Below are 10,354 nucleotides of genomic sequence, written 5' to 3'. Positions count from 1 at the left end.
TGATGTTTCCTAGAAAAGACTTAGGGATTTTAGTTTTAAAAAAGAGATGTATAAATATGATAATGTGATAAATGTACATTATATTTATGTTTATAATCTAACTCTGAAATACTCTTTGCATTGAAAATACTTTCCTTATCGACCAAAGTTCAGGAAAAATATTTCATGAATATTTCATTGCTAACTTTTAATTCTAGCATGTCTTACAATCAATGTCATCTGTCTTGTTAAAATGCTGTGCATTTATTTTTATCTTGAAAATCTTTTATCAGTCCTACAACATATTTGGTCAAGGAGAATATTTTCATCATTTGCAATAATAAATAAACTCCAGAATTCGACAATATAAAAATCTTAGCACATTTATGGGCTTTAGAAGCAAAAAAATAATAATTGCAAGATATAGTGTGGATTCTATGTTTCTCTACAATGCCTGTAATTTACTTTTCTTTTTATCTTAAGTCACTGAAATTACACTCTACAAAATAGTACCCTCTAATAACAAAAGAAAAAATCAAAACAAAATAGCCCTTCTGCCCCTCTGCATCCTATCATACTAGTAGGTGATGAGACACAGATCAGTTATTGCAGAGATCTCTTATTTCCTTACATCAACACCTAAGTTTTCTCAGTAACTACAATTTTTTAATAAACTACCACAAATACCAACCTACCTTTAACTATTACACTTAATATTTGGAACACTTTACACAATGGTTTATGTTAATAGGATGGATGACCTCAATTTCTGTTTGTGGTGCTCACTGATTTTTGTTTTTATAGATATTTAAGTCAGTGAACACCCATCAAATTTTCTTATAGTTTTTATAGAATGAAGGAAAGCTTTTACTATTTGATGCCAGAGAGTAAGCATTCAGCTTTGTGGCCCATATACTTCGAACTCACTGGTTAATTGCAATTTGAAAATGAAAGCCACCATAGTTCTGAAAAAAAATGTGTGTGATTAATCGCCATGAAAAATTCACAGGCACACAAGTTGGGATTTTATATGTTTAGAATATTTTTTAAATAAACAATTTTAAAATGTGCACAACAGTCCTAGTTGGCTCATCAAAAGGAAAATTAAGTGGCATATTTCCCATTATGGATGGCTCAATTAGAGCAACAAAGACACTCAAATTATGGCCCCAATGTAATTATTTTGTCGTTGTTGTTTCATAGAATCACGAGTCTCATAGATACTTATCATTCAAAATGATATCAGAAAAAGAATACACTGAATCCTATGTGCATATATGTTTAATTATATATGTATATATGTACATATGCATTCATGCGGCATGTGCACGCAGAAGCCCTCATAGTTTAGAAGAGGGCATCAGATCTCCCCAGAGATCTTGTACAGAGAGTTGTAATCCACCATGTGGGCTCTGGGAACTGAAACCTGGTCCTCTGCAAGAGCCATTTCTGTAGTCTCAACTTCAGTCATCTTTTACTTCCCTTTACTCTTAGTAATGAACATGTGAAGAAGTTCAGAATCATACAGAGTAGTCAAATTTTTGCTTACACCATTACTTGAAAGTAGTTTTCTCTCCATCTTCTATCAGAGATCTGCAAATGAGTCTAACCTCTCTCATACTCATTGCAGATCACATATTCTTGGCTGGTTTTTCCAGCATTCTTCAACCGTTCACTTTTCTAAGTATAACCAATGTCTATTGAGTGTTATAGTTTCTAGAAAACTTTCACCACACATGGTTTTCTAAACAATGAAAATCATTCACAAGTATTACTTTTGTGCCCAATTTTGTTTTTAAGACAATTTTTCATACTTGGACTCAGACCAGTCTTGAACTCACAGTATAGCCCCTACTTGTCTCAAATTCAGGACAATATTTCTGATTCATATTTCCAAGTACTGGGATAAAAGCATTTTGTTTACTTTTTCAAAATACAGGTTCAAAATTACATTTAAGGACTGAGTTTTGCAGCCATATAAGATTATGACTATTTCATGAATAAATTATCATTAAGTTTTAATGCTCTCACATTCTGACATTTTGCATATTATAGTAGGAATATATATATTCCTATTAAATATATATATTTATATATATTTAATATATATATATATTCCTATTAAATTTGTCATTGGACTTGAGTATGATCAGTAATCAGGAGGTGACGGCAGCACACTCCCACATTTGAGCCTAGCCTGGGCTACTTAGATTTAATTTGCTTCAAAACACTAAATTAAACAAAATCAAGTCAGTGGATCAAACAAACTCCAAACTGGACTTTTGGATTTACTGGTTTCTTTAGGTGGCCATATCCTTTAATTCTTTTCAAATCCAGGGTATATATTTGTTCTATTTCTATTTTTTAGGTTATTCATACTAATATTTCACAGAACAAGCAGGTTCAAGAACATAAAAAAGGCATGTTCCTACAGATTGAGCTCAAGTCATATAAATCCAGTTTTCTGGAACTCTTACAATTGTCCAGTGTAAGGTTTCCCTTCTGATCTGCAATGCTTCATTAAGTGATACACTAAATGCAGAGCAATAGAACAAGCTGATTTCTTCACCAGATTATCTCAAATAGTAAGCATTTCATACCCTGTCTGTATGCATCCTCAGTAACTTTCCCAAGTAAAGATAACAGACCATTGAAAAATTGTATCTGCTATTCCCTCTCCAAGACCATCATATCTTTTACAGAAACACCACATTCTAGTGAGGAAAAATATTACTTATTCTTCAGGAAATTATTTCCAGTTACTAGCAATTATTTATTTCTCCCAGCTTATTTATGTACTTTCATTTTGAAATTTTTCTTTGCTATCTCCTGGCCAAATTAAAAATATTGTACTTTTAGTTTTTAAAAAAAGATTAAGAAAAATTCGAGGTTGTGTTCATATGTGTGTGTGCTCCCTCTCTTTCTTTGTGTTTGTGCGTGTGTTTGAGTGTGTGTGTGTGTGTGTGTGTATACATGCTTATGTGGTCTGTTTCTTTTGTGTCTTCATTCTTAAAAGATGGTTGGCACGAAAATTAGAGAATGACAGGTGAGGAAAAAAATGTGTCAAGCATATTTCTTAGGTGATAGTGTTTCCACCAGCTCATCTTTCTGGATAAAGTACAGACACCAAAAAGCCAGGAACTGTGTCACAAGTGGGTGATTTCACTGGACAGAATCCTCACTGAGAGGTAACCAAAGGGGGCGTTTTTTTTTTTTTTTTGGATTTAAAAATAAATAGTGGTGCTCCATAAGATTTTCACTTAAAGAAACAAATCATTGTTTTCAAACACAAAGAGTGTAGGGAAAAATACAATGTGTGTTTGTACAAAAGTGGGGAAAAGAAACAGCCAGTCATAAAATTGTCTATTTTAGGGTTTGGAGATGTCTGTAAGCATTTATAGCCTATTTCATTTTGTTTCTTATGTCTTTCATTCTCTTTCTTTTTAATGCATTTTTTATCTCATTTCTTCCTCTGTATCACCCCAGAAACCACAGAATTAAGTAGTTGAGATTTCCAGACTGCACAGGGTCTCGCTTTGCATGCTGACAGCATTTCAGAACCAGAGAGATCGACGAGCATTTCCAACTTTTAAGATGCGTTTATCAGAGAGGGTATATTTCTTGCTTTTCAGGTGTGTGGCCCATAGCCTTTAAGATTTCATTAATAATCAACAGCTGGTGCCACCTAGTGTCTGTCCTTTCCATTCATCACTGGAATCAAATAGAAGGTGCTTCCTAGTCACAAAAGAAGCAAGCCTAAACTACAAAGTAACAAGCAAAAAATTCACAGTTTGTGGAGTCCAGTGGCTGATGTAAATTACATTATATTCATTCAAAGTCCCCCATCCCCTTTTGTAAGTAACTATGGCAACAGCAGTGCAGTATGAGGCAATCAGGAAGCTCACATATTTCTCATAGGAGAAAATTCACAAAAGAAGAATCCTACTAAAGAATCTGGAGAAAGAGTGCTCCATCTGCATCAACTTTCACCTAAAATGGCTATGAAGAGTTAAAAAATGAACGTGAGAAAGGACGTAAGTATTTTTAACAATAGTTCAATAGAGTTGAGGCTTTGGCATCGACCTCAAATCAACCCTGATTCGGTCAACAGTTCTGTCAGTTTTTGAGCATTTCAAATATTAACCAAGTAATAGGACGGACTACATAGCACTCAAATGCATTACAGGGAAGGATCATACTTTCAAACCATATTATTAAAGTACATTGCTGCTAATTGCGCACCTTGAAAAGTATTTTCATTCCTGCTATTCATATGGATTTTGAATGACACAGCTGGCCCCATTCTGTATACTTCAAGGTTAAAAAGTACTGTTCAAATTCTGGCTTATTTTTTCCAAACAATATGTTAGTAATTCATTTGAGTGACTACAAACAAGTATAATTAGCCTGCCAGTTTGCAACTGGTTCACTGGTATTTAAATGCATGTTGTTTTAACTAACTCTTTCTAAGAGGAATATGTAATTGAAAAACATGAACTAACATTCAGGAAAAAAAAAGTTACATAACAGCTAGTGGCGTTTCTCAGCCTGTCTGACTGGAATATTACAATTACAAGGATAAAGAACTTTTGCCTATTTGCAGCACTGTGTATACTAAAAGGTCATAAGAGATATTCACGTATGAGAGTCTATTAACTTGAGTAATTTAGCTACTTGGACTATGAAGAAGCTGGGGTAGAGAGCTGAATGCTCCTGTTACACTTAGTGAAAAATCAGGCTTTTCCTATTCGGGAAAATCTATTTCTATATTATTTGACATCTGCTTGAAATAATCACTTGATAAAAACAGCTTCAAATGTTTTATTTTCTTGTTACCCTAGTGGTGATAAAATTTATTTCTATATATTCGGTCCAATATACACCCACTGATAGATCCCCATGATAGGTTATGAAGATTGTATATAGACACAAGGCATAGCTTCTACTAAAAGCTTAATTTGCTCTCTTTTTCCTCAAAACTTTATTTTTTTGAGCCAAATCCAATCCAGGCTGGTGTTCTGTTTGTTTAAAAGTACTTTGTAATCTACTGATTGAAAGAAATATTGCCAAACAGAAAGAGGGCTTTAGTAATCGTACGCAGTCAGGAAAGAATGTAAGGCAAAACTCACTAAGGTCCCAAATAAATAAATAAACGCTCCAGTTTTCAATAATTTATCATTTCCTGTCATTTTCCATTAACAGCTTTCAAAGCTCTGTCTGAAAGAAGCTGATACAGAGAAATTAAGAGCAGTAATCAAGCGAGAAATGATAGACCAGCTGGGTCGACATCAACTTGGCAAAACGTGCATACAGTTCAATAGCTGAAACAGATGCTGGAGTTGTTGAAAAAGCCTGCAGGAGATATTGATATATTTTCTTCATATAATGCAGAATGACTGAATTAATGTCAAAAGCTAGAAATTGATGAGGAGAGATGACTGACAGCCAAACTCCTTATAAAATAGAAAACCAAGTGTAGCAATTTCAACATATCCAAAAACTGTGTACACTCTCATTTCTCTCAGTGTCTGAATATGCCAATATATCAATCAGTCCTTGCAAGCAAATTACATCTAACTGAGCTGGGGTAGGTTTCCCTCTCCCCTGTCATCATCTACCTGGAGAATTCCAGACTTCTGGAAAAATACTTTATTCTAAAATCTTCTAACACTGAATTCTATCCCAGAACAGTTTCCATGAGGTTAGAGGCAAGCACATCCCCCCCACCCCAAAATCTAACGCAGCACAAGGTAATTTTAAAATTCATCCTGTAAAAGCAACACTGTTTGCAGAGTTTGAAGAGCTCAGCAACAAACCCCAGCTGCCAACAGCTGCTTTCTGAAACATATGCTTTGTCATGGTCAGCTTCTAATTGTATTCATAATGATGTAATAGCTTTAATAATCCTACCTTCCATGCCAGCTGTTTTTCCTGTCACTCCATCATGCCAATAAGTTGGCTGCTGTAACAAATCAAGATAGCGCAAAACAGCATCTTTCTCCTGATTCTGTCATCTTCCTGAAAGCATTCTATTACTGCCGACTGCTGGGAACCAGAAAGTCTATTTGAATTCCAACAGCTCCCCTTTCGCATGATTCAAGTTAGGTTAGGTGGGCATGCCTAACATGATTCTCTCAGTCATTTATTATGCAGCTGCTACAACGTCGGTGTGGTAACCACTCTGACTATCTGATACGTCAGTCAGTCGAACAAAACCTCCACCTCGGAGCAAACACATGAGCCGGCGCAGCGTTCTGCATTTAACGAGCATTCTTCCTGCCTAAAAACCAGGGGATCTGCGAATCTCCTTCAGTATCTGCTTGCTCTCGTACAGATACAAAGCTTTTGGATTAGATTCTTTTCCTAATTATACAGAGAGCAGATTTCCTTGCCATGCACCACATTATTTATACTGAAATTTGGACTGATTTTAACTTATTTTCCCAGTGCTTTAAGGATAAAAGTCTCTTTTGATTTTACTTTTGAAATCAAGGGATTGGGAGCTCAGTTCTCAGCCACTGTTTTATTATAAAATACAACACGTACTTTTTCAAATGAAACATACCTAGTAAATTTACAAAATCAAAATGAAACAAAAGGATTTTTCAAGAACATATTGGCTATTTTGCACATGAAGGCATTTGGAATCTGGTACTCTGTGTGTTTCTTTTAAGGGGTAGAAACATGTATTTGGTATTTTGACTCCAAATGAGTGCTCTCCTCAGAAAGTAGGAAAAAAGATTCACTGATTTCGCTCTCCAACTTCCCCAGCAAGTAAATAAAAACAATTTCAGGAGGATGAACATTATATTTAGAAATTAGTATTCCTTAATCTCAATTTTAAAAATGAAATGACACTTATCTTTAAACAGGTGATTTTTTTCATTACAAAAATTCTAATAATTTCTTTCTCTTGGGGAACTAATATAGTCCAGATCTATACTATAGGATATTTTACATGTTTTCATGAGAAACATATTTTAAATAGAAGATTCATGAAAGTTCACATTTAATATGAAGTATGAGTCACTAAAAACATTTTATTCAGTATATATAAGTTCAGCCACTATGACCATTTAGATAACTGTTTCTCTAAGGATTGTGTGTTTCTGTGTATACATATAAGCATATTTAACTACCCTACCATCGTTTTAGTGTGCATATATATGTATATGTACCCTACCACTGTTTTAGCGTGCATAAGTATGTATATATACATGCATATGCATATGTATATACCAGAAGCAATTTATATTCTGATATATAGAATATATATTCTGATATGTGTATTCTGATAATATATACATATCTGATATAGATAGATGGATAGATAGATAGTAGATTAGAAGCAATTCTTGTATATTATAACAATAACCATTATTAGTAATCTGTAATTTATTAGGCTTAATACACAAATATTGGAAATACTGAACTCTATTATTAAGCAAGAAAATAAATAGATTCCCTTTGAGTTTGGCAAAGTATCTCTAAAGTGACATATTATTCCACAAAATAATTTCAAAGTGCTTGGCTTATCGATAACATTTATTTTACTAAAAAATCCTTTTGTCATCTCTTTCTTACTGCCTGCAAATATTTCAACCTGAAACATGTTTTTGTTGTGTCCTTGAATTCTGTTTCATGTCCAGATTAACTCTTGCTCTTGCTCTTTTTACAGTTCAGTCCAGTAACCATAACCTAATTTATAAAAAATATTGTATTCATTCCTATGTAAAAGATTTTGCACATTATGTTCCATCTATCCAAAGTTCTACTTTGTGATTTATTTTAAAATGAGAACTGTATAGATATTTGTAATCTGCATCATGGCATCATGCATTGTTTATACAAAGCACACATATATAATAGAATGGTTCTTATACTAAAGGTAATTACCATATCCATCCATTCATAATGTGCTGATTGAGAAATATTGGGTTGATTCAATCAGTGAATTTCAGGCATGAAACACTGCATTAACTACAGTACTTATGCTTCATATTATTTGCTCATCTGTTAAATGTATCTTTGTTACTCTTATTTCCATTTCCAGTAAGTATTTGCTTCTATGAATTGGATGTTTTCAGATTTTGATTGTAAGTGAGATCTTGTGGTATTGTCCCTTCTGTGCCTGGCTTATTTCACACATTATGTTATCTCAAGGTTCAACAGCAAGGTTGATATAAAAAACAAAACTACATTCTTTAAGCGTCAATAATGTAGAATACATAAGTACTCACTCATTATTATCATAAGTATACTGTGATAATTATTGATTAATCCATCAGCATATGTTTATATGATTTCTATATTTTGGCTATTGTGAACAATGCCATAAAATATGAGAATGAAAATATTTCAATATGATTGACATACTGATTTAATTTCTGTTAGATATATTCCCAGGGTAGGGTGTATAGGTAGTAGCATTATGTTGTTGTGGAGTTCTTCTATAGTCAGAAATCTTATAGCCTGGTTCTATGAGAGCTCTATCTCAAATTTTAAGGAAATATTATAAAATTTTCAGTAATAAATGTACCAATTTACATGTCTAACTACAGTGAGCAACAGTTCTATCTTTTTAAAATCTGTTTTTACTTATTTGCTAACATTCACGTTGAAGTAGCTACAGAACCTTTTTCGGTTCTTGGGCCTTGCATTATTTGGTGAACAATGCTCTTTAGTAAACCATATGTGCTTGTTGACTATTTTCATGTATTATTTTGGGGAAAGTACCTATTTCACTTTGCCTTTTCTCTGTTAGAACTATTGCTTGATTTGTCATTAGTTTCATGTGTTTCTCAGCTATTTGGGATATTAATCTCATATTGTTTGCTAATATTTTTATTCATAACTTATTACATTAAAATTTTACAATAACCTTCTCTACAGTTTGGTGTAGCCCCACTTGGTTACTTTGTACTTAGTTTCTGTATATTTGGTATCATTTCCAAAACAAATCACTGCCAAGACCCATGTAGAAAACTTACTTGTGGGCGGCAGATGCAGCTCAGTTGTAGGGTACTTGCTTTTCTTTCAGAGATCACTGACTTCGGTCCTTGTAGATCCTTTAAAAAATGTTTATATTTTCTCCATCAGATTTTTAATTTTAAGTCTTAAGTTTAAATTTTTAATTCACTAGATAATTTTTACATGTTCTGTAAGAATAAGATTCAATGTAACAATTTTCCATTTGGGAAAACATCATTTATTGTAGCAACAATTCTTACTGTGCATTATTTGTGCCTTATCTAAAATGAGTTACCATACAGACATCGATTTCTTTCTTGGATCTCTACTAAAATCCATTATGTTTTATTCCCAGCACTTATAGTTTTGATCACTCAATATTTATCATAGTATCAGACAACTTAAAACGTGATACTTCCATATTGTTTTGCTTTCATAAGAGTGTTTGATGATATGGATCTGAGAGGTTCCATGTATGTTTTATAATTATTTACTTTTCTGTTTTATAATTAATGACAATGTGAAAATGTCATTAATATATTTGTATAATTGTGTTGAATCTACATAGTACATTGTACAGTATTTTAATAATATTAAATATATCAATCAATGAACATGAGCTATTTTTCCATTTCCTCTTCAATTCTTTCATCAGGGGTTTTCCACATTCCAGATAAGGCCATGTCCCTGGTTAAATGTTCTTTTATTATTTCTTTGGTGCGACTTATTAAGTAGATTTTCCTTTCTTGTAACTCACTGGTTGGATAATAGTACAAAGCCTTTTAACTTTATTAAAATTGCATATTTGGTTGCTTTATTCACAATAGCTAGGAATTAGATTCAGCCTATGTATCTATCGGAAGGCCTTGCTGGCTGGTCAGACATTTGCAGTCTGTCATGGCCTGGAAACTTATTGCCAAAGCTCAGCGACAAGGTGACACCCTCCCTCCCCAATGAAATTTCCTGCTCTCAACATGCCCTTATTTGGAGAATGTTCCTGGGCCCTGGGGACTGACCTTATGTGAAAGTTGCCTCTAAGTCAGCTGCCTGATTTATCTTTAGCTTGACCCTTGGCACAGATTCTTGCTAGAAAACTTGAGCTAGGAGCTCTGCTATAGGACCCCACGGCCCCATGTGAAGCCTTGTGACACAAGCATGCCATTCAATGCAAATTAGGGTTTGTCCCCGCGCTTCCCAATTTTATATATTCCTTATACTCTGGGGAAAAAATGTTGAGCAGATTCACCAAAGCTGTCTCCCGTAGGACTTTCCCTGTCATGTTCTTAGGGTAGTTGCTTCTGCCCCAGCAGGCTGCCAAGACAAAAAGACCCCCACATACAAAATGAATAAGGAAAGTCTAGATAAACACAATGAAATATGACTCAGCTGTAAGGAAAAATGAAAT

Source organism: Microtus ochrogaster, unplaced genomic scaffold (genome assembly GCF_000317375.1).
Source record: "Microtus ochrogaster isolate Prairie Vole_2 unplaced genomic scaffold, MicOch1.0 UNK71, whole genome shotgun sequence".
In the NCBI taxonomy this organism is placed as follows: domain Eukaryota; kingdom Metazoa; phylum Chordata; class Mammalia; order Rodentia; family Cricetidae; genus Microtus; species Microtus ochrogaster.
The sequence above is the reverse complement of the archived record's forward strand: the minus strand, read 5'-3'. Positions refer to the sequence as shown.